Source organism: Neofelis nebulosa, chromosome 10 (assembly GCF_028018385.1).
Source record: "Neofelis nebulosa isolate mNeoNeb1 chromosome 10, mNeoNeb1.pri, whole genome shotgun sequence".
Taxonomy (NCBI): domain Eukaryota; kingdom Metazoa; phylum Chordata; class Mammalia; order Carnivora; family Felidae; genus Neofelis; species Neofelis nebulosa.
This window is the reverse complement of record NC_080791.1, coordinates 80,541,916-80,560,769: the sequence shown is the minus strand read 5'-3', so window position 1 is coordinate 80,560,769 and position 18,854 is coordinate 80,541,916. Positions and strand designations below refer to the sequence as shown.

At 34.5% G+C, this 18,854-nt stretch overlaps 1 long non-coding RNA gene across 2 annotated transcripts; it reads right to left on the bottom strand.

Moving 5' to 3' along the window:
- Positions 1-371: 371 nt before the first annotated feature.
- Positions 372-6,750, bottom strand: LOC131488741 (uncharacterized). Of its 2 annotated transcripts, none has more exons than XR_009250275.1 (4): positions 6,457-6,750; positions 5,256-5,345; positions 4,408-4,572; positions 372-664 (listed from the first exon to the last, which is right to left on the bottom strand). It is a non-coding gene; the product is annotated as an uncharacterized LOC131488741 (long non-coding RNA). The 2 variants fall into 2 exon arrangements; XR_009250276.1 differs by having other exon boundaries at positions 4,408-4,560.
- Positions 6,751-18,854: the final 12,104 nt, after the last annotated feature.

Sequence of the window (18,854 nt, the reverse complement as noted above, 5' to 3'; positions counted from 1 at the left end):
TTTTAGGGTTGTTATAAATGCTTTAGCTGATAAGTAGGACATAGAACGCATTCAGTATAAATTGTCCATTATTATTATTTTTATAAACATTTTTTTCAATGTTTATTTTTGAGAGACAGAGTGTGAGTAGGGAAGGGGCAGAGAGAGAGGGAGGCACAGAATTCAAAGCAGGCTCCAGGCTCTGACCTGTCAGCATAGAGCCCGATGCAGGGCTCGAACCCACGAACTGTGAGATCATGACCTGGGCCGAAGTTGGACGCTCAACCGACTGAGTCACCCAGGCACCCAATTTATTATTATTTTTATTACAATTATATTGAGATAGTGTTCTTTTCAGTCCTCTGCACTACACATAGAAAAAGCACGGAATATTGTCTGTGACCGAATACTTTATTCTCCTGCTTGTCTGGACAGAGTAGAAACTTTGATGAAATCAGTCAGACATTCAGTGACAAATAAAATCAGTCACTTGGTTGGAACATGTCTTCCAGCTGTAAGACTCCAGTGAGCCACTTATAATCTGGGTTCTCTGGGCACCCAAAATCTTTGGGGAAGTAAAAGTACTTCCCAAGAGTTTTCTTGCATTTATCATCTGTGACTTGGTAATTTATCCACATTTACCTTCAGGCTGAGTCTGCCAATGAGGTACTTTGAGACAGCTTGACTGCAGAAAACATGAAAATACATGAAATACTGCTCACCTGAAAAAGTAAATCACTGTCATCACTCTGTTTGAATGTGCTCTGTTTGTATGAATAGCTTTAGATTGTTCCATACAGTGTGGACCGTGATTCAAACATCAGGTTGCTCTTCACCGGTCTATTGAATGCGTGCTGGAATTATTTCATATAATGTTCTTTTCTCCCAAATAATACTGCTTTTTGCAACTTTCATTTAAAACTGACTAACGTAAGTTCACACTGATACCATTTTCTCAATTGCAGTTTTCAGAATTATTGATTGTATAAAAGTTATTCCCCCCAAAAGTAGTTGCAATTCTTAAGAAATTACCCTAAGCATAGTTTTTAAAATACAGTTTTAAATCATTGCCTTCCTTTTTTATGGGCTCACATCTGAATTGCCATTTTTAGCATTTTTTACAGAGCATTTCTCAACTATTAACTTCTCATCGCGGGCAATTTCAGGCTCCTTTGTGTGGAATGATAGTAATTAAAAGACCTTCCATCAAGTGACATGATACTCAAGTTCACTTGCTTTAGCTTCTCTTCCTAAATTTCTACTTTGAAAGTGGAATTGAGTTATCTTTAAACAAAGTTTCCTTTAAATTACTAAGTTTTATTACGTGAAGAACATAGAGAAAAAACAATCGATACTTTGGCATATAGAAAACTCCATTTTGTTTTAAAAGGAAAATGAAACTTAAAATAGGATGTTCTGCCTTCGTGTCACCATTCTGCCATCCGTGTTATGGCCACGAGAACTTATTTGCTGTCTTGCATTTCAGTTTTGTTTGTAAACAAAATATATCATTATTATAAGATACAGTTTGCAAGGAAAATATAATCAATGCATCACAATTATAATCAAATGATTAAAAATTCTTCCTGGCACAAAAATCTCAAATAATATACAGTTTCCCTTGCAGCTTAGGGTCACAATATATGTTATTCCACCCATTCATCCAGCATGTGTTAATGACTTGTCACTATCTACTGCAGATTGAACATTTCAATTTATAAAATGATGCCCTCAAAATTATTAATATAATAAGTTCAGATAATTGTTCACATACTATCAACAGTCTAAGATGCAATCACAAGTTTCTACTGGGAATAATTATAAAAGATGGAACTCTATTTTATTGAGGAGAGCTAGAGAGGAAATGCCTAGCAGAGTAAGTATAGATATTTTACATAGAATTCATAGGAATAATATAAAGGTAAGGCCAAGAAATTCTAAGAGTTGAATAGAATCTCTGTCTAACATGGGGTGGAATATATACCATTTTAATCCCCTCATATAGCTGAACCAATAAATATCGAAAAAAACTGCTGTATTGGCTGGGACAATCGATTCTGATTATCAAAGAGAAATGGGGTTGCCACTGAAGAGTGGTGGCAAGAGGAACTATGTCTGCAATCTATAGGATTCACTAGTCATGTCATAATACATTTATTCCCAAGTAATAATTGTTAATGAGAACTGTAGTTCTCATTGAAAAATAAAGCATACAGGGGCACCTGGGTAACTCAGTTAAGTGTCTGACTCTTGATTTCGGCTCAGGTCATAATCTCACGATTTATGAGTTTGAGACTCATGTTGGGCTCTGAGCTGACAGCTGGGATCCTGCTCAGGATTTTCTCTCTCCCTCTCTCTGACCCACCCTATCACTGCTTGCTCTCTCTATCTCTCTCTATCTCTCAAAAATAAACATAAAAAAGTCTTTAAAAAAGAAAAGAAAAATTATGAAGATAGAGTCATTTACTAATAATAAAATAAAATAATAAAATTATTATTTTAAAATTAAAAAATAATAAAAATATTTCCTCACAGAAAAATAATGAAATCAACCTGCTGAGTTGTTAGAAGAGGTAAGGATACAATAAAAACAGGGATGGAAGCAAGCTGTGATGATCTAGTTCAGCTAAATGGGTGCTAGAGAAGAAAAATTATAGGAGCAATGTTTTTGATGTTATTCCTGCTATTTATTGTAATGCTTCTCTCTTAAATTTTATATCGAGTATCCATGGTACCTCCCTTTACAATTTAAAATCCTGCTGAAAATATGACTGAGTTGACTCCATCCTGCCATAACAGGAATGGTTCAGGCTTTCCATGTTTACCGGTGGTGCTGGTGACGAGGGGGTGGAATGTGAATTTCTTATTCCTAGTAGAGGGCATGAATGGATGCTGAATGGCAAAACTGATTGGATGTGCTAGTTATTCTCTGTTTATTTTGCATGTTTAATTACCATTCTCTTTAACTTGCTGTTACCACTATACCCTATGTCATTTGGGCTCTGTCACCCTCTGGGGTGCAGATAGCCAATGGAAGGGACTGGCAGAATATCAGAAAATAAAAGAAGAGAAAAAGTAAAGTAATGATTCCCATACTCTGTTCCTGTCATTTCCTGGTGGTGGCTGTGTTACAAGGAACCAGCTTCTGGAGGGTGGCTTATTTTTCATCATTTCTCTCCTGGCTACCGTAATCTTGTTCATGCGTCTTTAACTTTAGGTCTAGATACGGTAATGGTCGCTTCATGATTGCTATTGTCCTCTTCACACCCAACACACATTGGGTGAGTAGGTAGCTTAAAACCTTCCCTTTGCTTATACCTCTGTAAGTAGTCCCTTCACTGATCCCTCCTCAGAGAAAACTTTGATATACTCAGTGTTGTCTGCTGGGTACTTGACTACTACCCAAATCAATGAAATTTTTCCTCAATACACGTCACCTTCCTGCTAATATTTTCTCCTATAGCCTCTGTTCATTTCCATCTACGCTTAACTTTTCTGCAGAAGGTACTTTTAGCCTGTGCTATTGGTAACATTTCATAAAACAAACAGGTTAAATAACAAACTCAGTTAAGAAAAGATTTACCGAAAATGATGTGGTTAAATATTTTACTGTGAAAAAATAAAAACGAATCCAGGATTGATGAGACAATGGACAATAGAATGTAGACATTAGAGTTACTTTAGCTTCTTGGACCCTTTTGTTTCTCAGAGACATTTTCCTTCTTAAATATCTTTCTTTTTATATGTTTGTGGAACACGTTTATTGAGCTGCTACAATCTCCCTATTGTACCAATGTAATGTAATGATGATTAGAGTTGGAAAGGATTTTAGTGATCACTTAGTCCATTTCTTTATTTAGCTGATCCAGAAAACAAGGCCAAGAGTGAAGAAACTTGGCCATGATCCTGCAGATTATGACCAGCAAAGCCTGGTGTGTGTGGGTCCTTGACTCTAAGTGCAATGAGGGCATCCATGGGCAACAAGACATACAGCTCTTATCTATAAATTGTCCTTATGATAATTGTGTTTTGTAAATGTAAATGTGTATTTAACATATCACATGTTATGGTGCATGTCAACATTTATGGATATATGAATAGGAATATAGGTAGGAATAGGGATATCTATTACAACATAGAGCTACAGATATGAAGATGTAGAAGATGTAGATAGAGATATTCTAGAATAAAGAGGTCTGCTAGTAAGGGAAGAAGGGGTTCATTCAAGTGCAAGAGTTCTGAAAAGGATTAATGACTAGCCCTGATCATCTATGACAATATTTTCTCCAAAGATCAGAGAAACAACCAGTAACCCTGGCTCTGTCAGGTCCAATAAGCTTTGTCATTCTTAGAATGTTCCAATTGGTTTCACCAAGAGGGCATAAGACAACAGTGAATGGCCTGAAGGGACTACAACTGATTCATTACCTCTCCTTCCAGTGATGAAGACCAAACATCTCAGTCGTGGAGCCCTCCCAGAGATCCTGCAAGGGCTACACTTGGGAAGTGTTTTCAGAGAACAGGAGCTTTGAGCAAACTGCCCTCTTAGATTCCTTCTTAGATGATGGGACAGTAGGCAGCCTGAGGGATGAGCTCAGAAAGAAAACACATAAAAAGGAAAAACAGAGGGAAATGACATGGCAGGGTTTTGGATTTATTACAGATTAATTCTGATAAGCAAGTTGCTAAAAACACAATGTAAAATGTGCAACAACCTTATACATTAAATCTTGCCCTGATTATGGGGGAAAAAAATAAAACCCTGGTCATCAATTTAGGAACAATTAAACACAAAGAACAAAATTAGTACTGAAACACGTTTCTTTGGCAACAGCATCTAATTCCTTGCTTTGCAGTGGGTGCTGTAAGGTTGATTGGAGCCTAACGCAGGAACAGGACACAGGGGGATTTCTCAGAAAATGTACAGAAGGAATGATTACATGAGTGGAAGGCTGATATCACATATACCACACACTGATAACAAAAGACTACCATTCTCTCTGCAAAAACTTGGAAGATTCTTCAGAATTTTGGAAGTCGCTCAGATAGTATCATTATTGTATAGGGCATGGTTTGGATAAAGAATCCCCACCTCTTTCTTACTTTTTCAATCATATAATAAATAATAGACCAGTTTTATAACATTACTTATTTACTTTTATGAATGAATTTAGTGGGATAATGGAAATAGAAGGGGTCATTTAGAGTTGATGAAAGGTAAGATTATTTCACTTTCTCTCTGATGTGTTGTATCCTTTGCCTCTCTGTGAACTTACCTGTGACCACTGATGGAGAAAATAGTACTGAAGACAAGCATGTAGAAATTCTAAAGTTTCAGAGTTAGAGAAAACAGTATTTTCAAAAATCTGTTAAGTCATAAGCAAAAATAGGTTTGTTTAGACTTTAGATACAGTAGATTTACCTGTTTGTGTGTTTTGTTCAGTTACATTCTGTTCAGTTAAGGTCATCACACGGTATAACACATTTGCAAATTTGTCTAAGAGGGAAAGGCTATGAGACTAACTGCTCAAATAAATGTCTTTTCAAAGAAAATGTGATGTGACAGAAATATGTAAATATGATATAAAGAAAATGTTAATCTACCTTAATTTCTCCATAATACTACATCATAACATATTTCCTTTCACTATAAATGTATAGCATTTTCTGTGTATCTATCAATCTTAAGTATTACTTTATAATAATCTAACTACCCTTGAAGTCTGTTGAATGGTTATACACTGGGATTCTATTGTGTAGTAACCTTTATTAAATGTCAAGTTTTTGGTCTGATTCTTACAAAATTGCTCCCTGCTAAAGGACCATGACTAATAGTAGTAAGTAGTAATCAATAATCCTAGAGTAATGCCAAACAGAGCAAAACAACAACAAAACAAACAAAACCCACAGATAGAGTATAATTCAGTGTGAAAAGTAAAGTAAGCCATAATTATATCTATACCCTATATTGCTATTTTGTTACTGTGTTACTAATTATTATATATTACTTGATTACTTTTGAACTGGTGGTGGGTACAGACTTTTTTTGATATATCATTTAATATCCTTTCATATGCAAAATATTAAAAAAATAAAAAATAGATTCAAATAAATTTAGCATAACTTTATACCTATCTCTAGTGGTATGACCCCATCTTTGGGATTCCAGTGTGTGTGAATACATGAGGGCTGATGTTCCCACACAACACCAATCAATTCTCAGACACCAGCAGGATGTGCAAGAATTCAACTCAGTTTGGACACCTTCTACCCAGAGATAGTATCAGATTCCACTGGGAAAAGGTCAGTCCTACAAGACCACCCCACCTCCAACTTCAGATGTTGGGTACAAGTCCAAGTTGTTTCTTGTACTTCTGACTTACTGCCTATAGATCAGAAGTACCCAGGATCTCCTTTTTGATACTTCAGTTAGTTAGCTAGAGTGGTTCACACAACTCACAGAAACATTTTACTTACTAGATTACTGGCTTATTATAAGAGGATATAACTCAGAAAATCTAGATAGAAGAGATGCCATGGGTAAAGTATAGGGAAAGGCCACAGAGCTCCGGATAACCTCTTCAGGCACATCACTCCAGCACCTCCATGGGTTCACAACCTTGAAGCTCTCCAAACCTCATCCTTTTGGGTTTTTATGGAGACTTCACTATATTGGCATGATTGATGAAATCATTGCTAGTTGGGACAGATTCAACCTCTTGCTCCACGCCCCTATCTGCAGGCCTCAGGTCGGACTTAAAGTTTTACCCTTGAGGACACGTTTGGTTCCCTTGGCAACCAGCCATCAACAATGTGTGACCTAGGGGAATTCCAAAAGGCCTCTCATTGTAATAAAAGACACATTTATCTTTCTTACCATTGAGGAGATCCTAAGGCTTTTAGAAGCTCTGTGCTAGGAATAGAAAAAAAAAAAAAGAACAAATATGTAGATTTTTTATTATAAACCACAGTATCACATTCCACAATTTCAAAATTATAGCTTTTGTTTCTTTTTTTTTACATTTCACAATTTCAAAATTATGTGCCTGTATTTTAAGTATTACTTTCATTAAATATAAATACGGTTGATATTTGTAGTCCATGATTTAGCACTGAGGGCAGAAGAAAATAATTTCCTTATCTAAAATGGACGAATTCTTTTGGTTATGGTAAAAACTACATAAACATTCACAGGAGTATTAAAAAGGAATTGTTTGTCAAAGAACTCGAAGTGCAGGAATATAATCTGGTCCAGGGCATAGGTGACAATGAAGACCCAGATAAGATAGATATAAGCAGATTTTTTTTTTTCACAGAATATAAGTGTAAATTAAAAGCAAGCTATTAAAAGCTATTAAAATAATAGCTAATTCAAAGCTATTAATAATAAGTAAATAAACTAAAACAGGAGACTATGGTAAGGGGGTTTGACATAGATTGATGGTTTCAGACTTCTCCAAGGTGGAAGTTAATGATTCGGGAGTGAGTAGTATTCTATGTAGGAAAAGTGACATTGAACACAGGCACTTGAGGGTATTAAGCATTTTAAAACACACATATCAGTCTCCTCAGCTAAAACACAGACTTTTCCTATTCTTTTCTAGAGTCAAGTCTCAACACATTGAAATATACTAAACTTACCTGACCAGTCTTTTTGACCTGCATCCAGTGAACTGCATCCATAGTTGGATTTGCATCCATTTGCTCATTATTTGATTTGCCTAGTAAAGTGACTCATATAATATGAAAGTATGTAAAGGATACAGAAAGGTTGGAAGGAAAGAGGAAAAGGAAAAAAATATAATATGGGTAAATATAAAAGGGAGTTAGACATGAAAAAAAATATGTATGAGAGACATATTCCTTTAAGTTTATCCAAATAGGTACATTTTAACATTTATTTATTATTGAGAGACAGAGAGAGACAGAGCATGAGCATGGGAGGGGCAGAGAGAGGGGGAAACAGAATCTGAAGCAAGACAGCACAGAGCCCAACGCGGGGCTTGAACTCAACAAAACACAAGATCATGACCTGAGCCAAAATCGGACGCTTAACCCACTGAGCCACACAGGCGCCCCAATCTAAACAGGTACATTTATTCAATAGTTATTCTTCATGAAGATTACTTTATCTTGATACTTGTGTGATTCCTTTCCTTTAAGGAGATTAATTCACATTCTTATGCCAAGGAATTTTAAATACATGATCAATATAGAATAGTTTTATCTCCTACCTGCTCATTATTTCACAACCTTTTTGATTGACAAGGAATATATCTCTCAAAGGCTCTCAGAGTGATTCTTCTTACTCACTTAGTAGTATAGTCATATTTGAAACACTAAATGAAATATTGTCTCTAAATCTAACCAGAATATTACTTGTTCAAATCAATATCCATATCTCTACCAAGGTCATAATAACAGAGCATAATTTCTTAGCAGATACTAGGTATGTGTGGCTATATAGTTGGAAAAGATAAAAGGATAATTGAATTACACATGTTTTAACTTTATTTTCTTTGATATAATCCCCTTCATTTTTAAATTACCTTATGAGGTATTATTTACAAGTAAAAAAAAAAAAAACTCTGTATTTTTATGTATAGAACTCAATAAGTTTAGAGATAAGTGTATACCCATGCATCATTATCACCATGAAGGCCAAAGACATATCCAATCCATCAACTGTCAAAGTTTCCTCTTGCTCTCATTATTATTGCTGTTATTATTATGTGTGTGATAGGAACTCTAAACATAAGGTCTATAATCTTATAAAGTTTTAAGTATACAATACAGTATGGTTAGCTATAGACACTATGCAGTAGTAAATCTTCAGAACTTATTTATCTTGCCTAATTGAAACTTTGTACTCTTTGATTATCACCTCCCCATTTCCTCCTCCTCCTAGCCCCTGGCAATCACCATTTATTCTCTGTATCTATTAGTGTTATTATTATAGAATCCACATATAAGTGAGATCATACAGTATTTGTCTTTCTGCATTTGGCTTATTTCACTTAGTATAGTGTCCTCCAGGTTCATCCATGTGTCACAAATGGCAGGATTTCCTTGTTTTTAAAAGCTGAATAATATTTCATTGTATGTATATGCCACACTTTTTAAATTTGTTCACCTGTTGATGGATATTTAGTTTTCTTTTCATATCTTTTCTATTGTGAATTATCTGCAGTTATCATGAGAGTGCAGGTACCTGTTCAAGATCCAGATTTCAATTTCTTTGGAAAAATATCCAGAAGTAGGATTGCTCAATAATATAGTAGTTCTATTTTTAATTTTTTGAGAAACATTTACACTGTTTTTCATAGTGGCTACGCCAAATTACATTCACACAACAGTATACCAGAGTTCCCTTTTCTCCATATCATTGACAACACTTTTTATCTTTTGTTTGTTTAATAGCCATTCTAACAGGTATGAGGTGATAACTCACTGTGATTAATTTCACTGAGGTTATATCTCAACCTGATGAATAGTGCAGTTGAATAACTATTCATATGCCTGTGGACTATTTGTATGTCTTTGGAGAAATATCTATTCAGATACCTGACCCAATTTTTGGGCAACACAAAAATCGTGTGTGTGTGTGTGTGTGTGTGTGTGTGTGTGTTTGAGGTATAGGAGCTTTTTGTTGTTGTTACTGTTTTTTATACAAATTTTGGGTTTAACTCCTCATTATATGTATGGCTTACAAATATTTTCTACTCAAGTGTTACCTTTTCACTCTATTTGTTTACTTTGTGCTACAAAAGCTTTTTAGTTTGATATAATCATATTTATTTATTTTTTATTTTGTTGCCTAGGCTTTTGGTGTCATAGGCAAAAAAAAATATTATAAAACAAATGTCAAGGCCTTTTCCTTTATGTTTTATTCTTGGAGATTTATGGTTTCAATCTTAGGTCTCTACGTCTTTAACACATTTGAGTTGATTTTTTATGTATTGTGTTTGCTATGGGTCAATTTCATTCTTTTGTATGTGGATATCCAATTTTTCCAACATCATTTATTGATGAGACTAACCTTTCCCTATTTTGTGTTCTTGGCATCCTTGTCCAGATTAATTGACTGTATATGAATGGGGTTATTTCTGGGCTACCCTTTTTTAAATTTTTGTATTTTTATTGTATCAGAATACATATAATATTAAACTTAATCAATTTAATGGCACTTAATTACCAATATCCAACTCTTGACCAGAAACCTTACTAATAACATAAACAGTTGATTAAAACATATTTTGTATATTACATGAATTATGTACTGCATTCTTAAATAAGCTAGAGAAAAAAATGTTATAAAGAAAATCATAAGGAAGAGAAAATGCATTTATAGTACTATATTCTATTTATCAAAAAAATCTACATACAAGTGGACCCATGCCATTCAAACCCATGTTGTTCAAGGGTCAACTGTAGTTTGAAATCAGGAAAAGTGATGTGTCAAGTTTTGTTCTTTTTTAAGATTGTTTGGCTACCTGAGGTCTTTTGTAGTTCTGTTCCAATCTTAGATTTGTTTTTTTTTCTATGTCAGTGGAAAATGCCATTGGGTTTTGATAGGGATTATTGAATCTGTAGATTGGTTAGAGTAGTATAAGTATTTAACAATGTTAATTCTACCAATCAATGAACATAGAATATCTTTCCATTTACTTGTGTCTTCTTTCATTGCTTTCATCAATATCTTATAGTTTTAAGTATGCAGGTCATCCACCTCCTTGGTTGAATTTATTCCTAAGTATCTTTTTCTTTTTGGTGCTATTGTTAATAGGATTGTTTTCTTAACTTCTCTTTCTGATAATTGATTGTTAGTATATAGTAATACAACAGATTTTTGTATATTGACTTTGTATCCTTCAATTTTCCTGAATTTACCTAATAGTTCTAAGTTTTTTGGGGTGACATTTTTAGGGGTTTCTATATATAATATCATACTATCTGTAAGTAGAGACAATTTTTCTTCTTGCTTTCTGATTTGGATGCTATTCATTTATTCATTTACCTGATTGCTCTGGCTAGGACATTCCAGTCTATGGTGAATAGAAGTGGCGTGAGTGGGAACCCTTGTCTTATTCTTGATGTTGGATGAAAAGTTTTTATGTTTTCACCATTAAGTATGATGTTAGCTGTGGGCATGTCAGATATAACATTTATTATGTTGAAGTATATTCTTTGCATATCTTATTTTTGAGATTTTTTATCATGAGAGTGTTGAATTTTATTAAATGCTTTTTTATGCATCTATTGAGATGATCATATGATTTTTATCTTAAAATTGTTAATGTTGTATATCACATTTATTGATTTACAAATTGAATCATCTTTGCATTCCAGGGTTAAATTTTACTTGATCATGGTATATAATCTTCTTACTGTGTGGCTTAGTGCAGTTTGCTAATTCACTTTCTTTACTTATCATTAATCTGCTCAGATATTCTGTTTCCTCATGATTTAGTCATGGTAGGTTGTATGTTCCTAGGAATTTTTCCATTTTTTTCTAGGTTGTCCATTTTATTGGTGTATAGTTCTTCATAGTAGTCTCACAGTTCATTGCATTTCTGTGGTGTCCACTGTAATGTCCTCTATTTCATTTATAATTTTATTTATTTGAGCCTTTTCTTTTTTTCTTAGTCTGGTTAAGAGTTTTCCAATTTTATTTATCTTTTCAAAAAATAAAAATGGCATCACAACATAACGAAATTTATTGGATGAAACAAAAGTAGTTCTGAGAGGGATAAGCACCTACAATAAGAAAAAAACAGTTCTCAGTAAAGAACTGAACTTTACACCTCACGAAACTAGAAGAAGAATAAACTAAGACCTAAATTATCAGACAAAGGAAGTAATAAAAGAGAAGAAATAAATGAAATAGAGACTAGAAAAACAATATGAAAGATGTAGAAAAGTGTGAATTATATGTTTTAACCAAGTCTTATATTTGTTGTTGGAGTGATGTTCCCCTATTTCCCACCCTCCATACCAATTGAGTTGAATCAGTGGGTCTGTATTTCCACACTCAAAGTGTAACCAAATCACATTATATGTCCTGCAGGCCCAGTGATTTGGAGCCTATTGAATTATTTCCTACAAAACAAAAAATGTGTTGTATCACTTTTCATCCTTTGCCAGTAATAAGAGACAGTGTTTGGGGGACCAATTTGGTTTTGGAGGCATTGATCTATATATGAGTATATTACTCTACGTAATTTACCTAATTACCCTAAGCTTGTCAGATCTGAATAGAATCCAGTACCAGAAAAGATTCTTCAACAGTTTTTTTTTTTTTTTAAATCAAAACCTTGTTATACTTGACAAATAACTACTCTCAGTGAATGGGACAGTACCAGCAAGGACTAGATTATCTTCCCAATTTGGCTCTCATTGGAAGGAGTCTATGATACTATTTTTTTTAATTGTCTAGTCTCATTATTTTTGTATACAGGGTAGTTTTAATGAGTTTAGCATTAGTATATTCCTAAAGACTCCTACTCATAAGTTTACAAAGATCTTAATGAACAAAGATGTTACTTGAAAGACACATTATACCAGTATCATTTTTTTATATTTCAATAAGCCCACGTTCCTGATCCCTGGTGTCTTCATGCCATACATCAAAATCTTGAATTGCCTAAATCTTGTATGTCAAATCAGTAACAACAATAAAATCACATATATTTTTCCTTTCTTTCTTTCCTATTGTTGCCCATTTCCCTTAGGGTTTTAACTAGCTTTAAAACTAGAAGTCTGTTTTTATAATAAAATCTTTTAAATAAAGTAGCTCAGAATAAGCAGGAAAAAAGCTATAACAAGAGAGTTTGGTCACTCAAAATCACCTTTTATTTAAGAAGCAATAAATGACCCCAAGAAAGACAACAGGAGAAAATTTCCATTCTGTTATTTAACGTTATTTCTTTCACTCAGAAAATACTCACTGAGAACCTACTAAACGTCCTAAAGGCACTGAGAAAGGCTAACTTCATATTCTGCATGTGTTTGAAGCAAAAGGAATAGCTAATTCATGCCAGGGTTTTTTATCTCTATTGACTGTACACTTGAACAAATATTTTTATGATGATGATCATCATCATTATTTTAAATTATTTCATCCAGTATGGATAATATTCTTTTTGTAATTGTTTTCTGCCTTCTGGAGTATTCATTAGAGTCCTTGAGCTTAGATTTTCCTCTATGAATCCCCATCCATTTTTGCATTAGTTTCTATAGTCTTTATAGTTTACATCATTTAAAATAAATTATGTATTCAATATAATACATAATACATTATAATTCAAAATAATATGGAATTAAATGTAAAAGTAATGTGTGGATTGACAAATTGGTAGGTAGGTTAACATATAGATGATACTGACAGTTCAAGATTATTAGATTAATATTGATAGAGGTTGATATTGTATTTCAATGGTTAATAATCAATATTGATACCTATCCTCTTCATACCAAAAAAATAAAAAATAAAATAAACGCCACCTCAACTCAAGGAAACAAGGCTCTCTGGATCACTAAAAATATATTTGACTAAATTTTCATTTGTTGTATCCCAGTATTTGTGGGTTTCTTGAAGGATAGGGACAAGTGCCAGTTTTAGACATATTTAACATGTAATATCATGATTAATATGTAGGTGACACAAGCCTCTGTATCATAAAATGACAATCTTTGAGAAAAGTGAAATAATAAAATGAATAATGTATTCATAAAGAATGAGAAAGATAGATATAAATTAAAATGATTCACTGACATTAATTTTTAATCGAGGTTTCAACTTTGATTTAATGTTACACCATAGTACTCAAAATCAAGAGACTTTTAAACTCTTTTGTTTCAACATTATATAACCTGGTGGTTAGGAGCTTGGAGTGGAAAGATATTTCATATCTATGGATTGGAAAAAGTAATATCACAATGTTCATACTACCCCTAGCAATCTATAGAATCTACACAATCCCTACCAAAATCTCAATGGCAGTTTTATAGAAATAGAAAGAACAATTTTTATATTTTTTTTATGAAACCACAAAATGCGGTAAATAGCCAAAGCAATTTTGAGCAAGAACAAAGCTGGAGGCATCAAACTTCCTGATTTCAAAATATATTACAAAGCTATAAATAATTGCATAACAGGCATGAACCTTGAAGGCATTAACTAAGTGAAACAAGCCAGTCACAAATATTACATGGTTCCACTCAGATGACTTCTCTAAAGTAGTCCAACTCATAGAAGCAGGAAGCAGCATGGTGGTGACCAGGGGCTGGGGGGGGGGGGGGGGGGCGGGGAGTTGGCAGTTTTTGTTCAAGGGCTACAGGGTTCCAGTCATAGAAGATGAAAAAGTTCTAGAAATGTGCCGTACAACATTGTACTAATAGTTAACAATATTGTACTATGCACTTGGAAATGTGTTTAGAGGTTAGACTTCATGTAATGTGTTTGTTTACCACAATAAAAAGATAAGGAATGTGTCTGGCACGTAGATAAACTCTATGATAGCTACAATTCTTGGGAATGGTCATACTGTATGTTTTTAATGTTTGCTTATTTTTTTTAATTTTTTTTTTATTTTGTTTAATGTTTATTTATTTTTGAGACAGAGAGAGACAGAGCATGAACAGGAGAGGGTCAGAGGGAGACACAGAATCTGAAGCAGGCTCCAGGCTCTGAGCTGTCAGCACAAAGCCTGACGCAGGGCTGAACTCAAAGACTGTGAGATCATGACCTGAGCCAAAGTCAGACACTTAACCAACTGAACCACCCTGGCGCCCCATTTAATGTTTATTTTTGAGAGAGAGAGAGAGAGAGAGACAGAGAGAGAGAGAGAGAGAGAGAGAGAGAGACAGAGAGAGAGAGAGAGAGAGAGACAGAGCATGAACGAGGGAGGAGCAGAGAGAGAAGGAGACACTGAATGAAGCAGGTTCCAGACTCTGAGCTGTCAGCACAAAGCCTGATGCAGGGCTCCAACCCACCAATCACAAGATCATGACATGAGCCTAAGTTGGATGTTTAATCGACTGAGCCACCCAGGTACCCCAGTTATAGTGTATTTTAAAAGCATGTGCCCAGTGATTGAGGATGAAGAGCAGTGAGAGCAGTGAGTCTTAGGAAAAGAGATCAGAGAAATAGCCAGAAACCAGATCCCGCAGTGCCTTGTCAGCCGTGGGAAGTTTGGACTGTAAGTAATTGAGAGCCTCTGGAATTATGAAAACTGAGTGACATGATCCATTTTTTTTTTACTTTATTCTCTTTAGCTCTCCTTCTCTCTATTAAGAATTTAATTCAGTCATTTAATCCAGATTTGCCCATATGTATAGCCCTTCAGAAAGTACTTTCTTATACTGAAATAAGAATTACTGTGGAATCTGGCATTTTCTTAAGAGATACAAAGCAGAACTTCACTGAATTTCATCTCAGCTGTATTTCTTAATCTTCCTTACAGACACAGAAGAGCCTGAAGCAAACTTTATATTATATTCAAGAAATCATCCAATTTGAAGTCCTTTAAGGATCTGTCCAACAGCTAGCTCATCACAAATTGCACTGTATGAGCCCTTTTACATTGATACTGGCCTAATGGTTATTTCACAATACACTGAATTTGATGAAGACAAACTTATTGCTTCTGAAGCTTATTCCTCCTGTCGGAAAAATTATCTGAAACTTGGAAATAGGCAAACAGATTACAAGGTGTGTTTTTTTCAGTGCAATTCTGTGCTTCCAAATTTGCTAGAATTTATAGTGACTAGGATATTATTATGTAGGGACAGGTATTAACTTACAAATTTTTGTTAGGCTAAGAGGCAAATCATTTCTTTCTGGTGGAACAGATCACCTGAGAGGTTGTGGTTCATCGCCTTGCTGGACTTTAATTAGATTTCTGTATAAATCAGCACCCTTAACCCAGCATTTCTTTGTTAAATTTCCCATATACACTTAGCTTCTCAAGTGCTCTTTGAACTGTGCATGACATCTTAGTGGGTTTTTGTTCTTAATTGATGAGTTGCATAAGGCTTTGATATGTGTGCATTTTATATTTGTATGGAGTAATGATTTTTTTTGAAAATTATTATTTCAGATCCCTCAGATCTCCTTTTTCATGATCAAGGCTCTATCTCCACTGCAATAGACATTCTCAGTTTTCTATAATACTTAAAATACAATGTAAAAATCAAAACTTATTTTTAAGAAAAAATAATATCACAGTTGATTATCATTTACGAGCAAAAAATGACACCAGTAGCTTCCAAAAAGGACTGTTGCTATGGAGATCTCATCAGAAACATCCCACATGGAGGATGATTAGATGATTATTAGAATGATTATTATTATTTCCAGTTGTCAGTCACCACCTAAAACATTATTATACATTCAGGCAGGAAGAAAACATAAAGCCCATTATGTTGCCAATCTGACGACTAAGTGACACAGTGTGGCATACTGTTTGCTATGCAAGAGGTAGATCAAGAGAGAGGAAAAAAGCAAATTGGCTTCAATACTAGACCCCCCCCCCAAAAAAAAAAGAAAAGGGGAGTACAGGGGAATAAATACCTCCTTTGTAAGGAATTTGTAATCCACTGCTTTTTCCTTGGAGCAAGACAAATTTGGATAACAAGGTAGAATTCATATAAAGGGAAAATAGCTAAAAAGTATTGAATATATAGGCGGTATGACATATAAATAACAGTGATTCTTAAAATTGTGGGTTCACTCTTTATGAGTATGTAATAAAAAGCAGCTTCCTAGCATCTAGCTTGAGAAAATCTCTTGTAGTAAATCTAAGGTATGATGCAGCAATCTATGTTTGTAATAATAACTTATTATTCATATCTAACATTTCAATGCTAAGATAGTTCAGGCAACACTGGTTTTTTCACTTGAATCTCAGTTCTACTTTCATGTGACCTTGAATGAGTCAACCTACATTCTTTGTGTGGATAGCATAAGTAATAAGGTCAATCTGAAATATATCTATACTATGTTTATATGTATCAATCTTTCTATCATTTATCTATTATCTGCCTGCCTATCTACCTATCTATCCATCGATCAATCTATCCTTATTTTAAATCCTTGCACCATTCTGGTTAGGATAATTTATGTCTCTCCTTTCTTTGATTTTTCTATGTATTCAGACTCTTTAATCTTGTCTAATTTCTTTAATATTTTCTCTGAGGTAGTCTAGTAATTTAGAAGGGAAAAATAAAGTGATAACACCTTTATGTCCCATTACATTTTAAATAATCATCTCAAATGCCCACCTGTTTTTCTGAACACTTCATCATCACTCAACAAAACTTACCCTTTATTGCCATTGGCATGTAACCTTGAGGTTTTTTTAAATCTGTCAGTTCATTATTATATATCTAGCCATTCTTTTTTAATCTGAAGAAGAGTTGTTGGTGTACACACACACACACACACACACACACACACACACACACAGAGTAAAATCTTGTAGGAATACCAAATATGCCAGAGTAAACAAATGATTAAGCCAGAAAAAAATGTACTGCGAATTGTACTAAGAAAATTGTGTTTAAAAAGCTGCAATCCGGGGCGCGTGGGTGGCTCAGTCGGTCGAGCGTCCGACTTCGGCTCAGGTCATGATCTTGCGGTCAGTGACTTCGAGCCCCGCATCAGGCTCTGGGCTGATTGCCCAGAGCCTGGAGCCTGCTTCCGATTCTGTGTCTCCCTCTCTCTCTGCCCCTTCCCCGTTCATGCTCTCTCTCTGTCTCAAAAATAAATAAATGTTAAAAAAAAATTAAAAAAAAATAAAAAGCTGCAATCCTGGGGCGCCTGGGTGGCTTAGTCAGTTGAGTGTCCGACTTTGGCTCAGGTCATGATCTCACACTCTGTGAGTTCGAGCCCCGCGTCGGGCTCTGTGCTGACAGCTCAGAGCCTGGAGCCTGCTTCAGATTCTGTGTCTCCCTCTCTCTCTGCCCCTCCCCTGCTCATGCTCTGTCTCTCGCTCTCTATCAAAAATAAATAAAACATTAAAAAAAAGCTGAAATCCTAAAAAGATTGTTCAGTGCATCATTCCAGTATTTAATTTAATAAGATATTAAATTATCAAACTAGGCTAGTTAATATACACACCATAGCTGTCTTTGGTATGCCTCAGTCATCCTTTTAAATTTGACCTTTTTAGAACACTACTTGGAAGTTTATAATGCATTTTTACCTTTTGTTGTCTCATTTGGTCCTTCTAGTAATCTTGTGAGGTAAGGAAGTCATGTGTGGATCTTATTATTTATAGGCAAGGGTGGTTAATTTTAGGGAGGATGAATGAATTGCCTCAGTTCACAAGGCTAATTACCCTGCAAGGGGCAGAGACAGGTCTAGACTGAAAATATATTGAACTAATGTCAGAGCAATTCTCACTATAGTGTCATGAAAAGGAGGCAATGGGAACAGTGAGAAAGTCAGCTTTTGATTCATTTATTCCAGCATTATTTATTGAGCCAATACTTTGTGCCACATCCTAAAAATACTGCCATTGGTGATAGAGATAAAATCCCCCCTATCAAGTAGATTATATTTCGTACAGCCAAAAAAAAAAAAAAATCAACAAATCACTATACAGTGTAATGTCAAGTAACAAATATTATGAAGATATGGAGATATAAAGACATAGATAATTAAAGACATGGAGATAACAAGTGATAGAATTATGGTGGTAGAGTAGAGATACTATTTAGATAGGATAATCATTGCACACATTTCTATTAGGGTGATATTTGAATGAAGCCTAAAAAGGAATGAGACATTTTATATTAGAGGAATAGCAGCCATAGGAAAAGAAAAGAGTGCAAAGACCTAAGACAAGGGATATTTGGGACCTCAACTCACA